This window comes from Symphodus melops (genome assembly GCF_947650265.1).
Source record: "Symphodus melops genome assembly, chromosome: 10".
Classification (NCBI taxonomy): domain Eukaryota; kingdom Metazoa; phylum Chordata; class Actinopteri; order Labriformes; family Labridae; genus Symphodus; species Symphodus melops.
In genome coordinates, this window is record NC_136700.1 from 26,517,823 (window position 1) to 26,518,782 (window position 960).

At 52.1% G+C, this 960-nt stretch overlaps 1 protein-coding gene across 1 annotated transcript in view; it reads left to right on the plus strand.

Moving 5' to 3' along the window:
* Positions 1–653: 653 nt before the first annotated feature.
* Positions 654–960, plus strand: part of LOC306830391 (SPRY domain-containing SOCS box protein 4-like) — a gene marked incomplete at its 3' end in the record, with an annotated part of 17,249 nt that continues 16,942 nt past the window's right edge. Inside the window, 1 exon segment of the mRNA XM_079353849.1 lies at positions 654–943.

The following is a 960-nucleotide window of genomic DNA, read 5'->3' on the forward strand; positions in this document are numbered from 1 at the left end:
GATGGACGCTTCCCACCTGAGCCTTACCTCTGAACCGTAAGGGAGAGGAATCACTCTTGGTTGGCTGTTCAGCTAAGCGAATCAGTGCGCAAGAAGAAGGACAAAAAAACCCGAAGTGACAAAAGCAAAGCGAGGACGACAGTCGAGAGAGCACACGCCATTCACACGGACGTTCATTCACCTGTGATCTTCTCTGCGCTCGCCCTTCTGGTTTCCTGTTCATGGAATGACGATGACAGTCTACCGCCGCCTGCTGGCGTGGAGAGCCACAGTCGGCCTTTGTCACCACTCGTGTCAAAGTTGACCTGCCTTCCAGATGTTCCTGTCGTGATGTCAACGAGAAATTCAACTACAAGTATTTTTAAATGCAACTAAAGACAGATTTCAGAAGGACTGCTGTTCTCTCTCCTCCCACTGTGTGTGTGTGTGTGTGTGTGTGTGTGTGTGTGTGTGTGTGTGTGTGTGTGTGTGTGTGTGTGTGTGTGTGTGTGTGTGTGTGTGTGTGTGTGTGTGTGTGTGTGTGTGTGTGTGTGTGTGTGTGTGTGTGTGTGTGTGTGTGTGTGTGTGTGTGTGTGTGTGTGTGTGTGTGTGTGTGTGTCTTTGAGCGTGCTCCACACGAAGCCCTCCCTCTCCTTCCTCCTCCCTCCAGCAGCTGTTTTCCTGCCTTCGCTGGGAACTGAAGCCAGGCTGTTTCCCCTTCAGTCTTTGCGTCACAAGCAGGAACTCACCGACTTACCGACACTCTCTCTCTGTCTCTCTCGCTCGCTCGCTCTCTCTCTCGTGTCTCTCTCTCTCGTGTCTCTGTCCCACACTCGTCTGGCCGTTGACTGCTCACTGACCTCATTTTCGACCACAGACTGAGGAGCGAGTATTCCCACTCTTCTACTTGGTTCACGTTGCGGTGCGAGAGCCGCCTGACAGTTGGGGGGAAAATGTGTTCATGGTAAGAAGTTTTCAGAG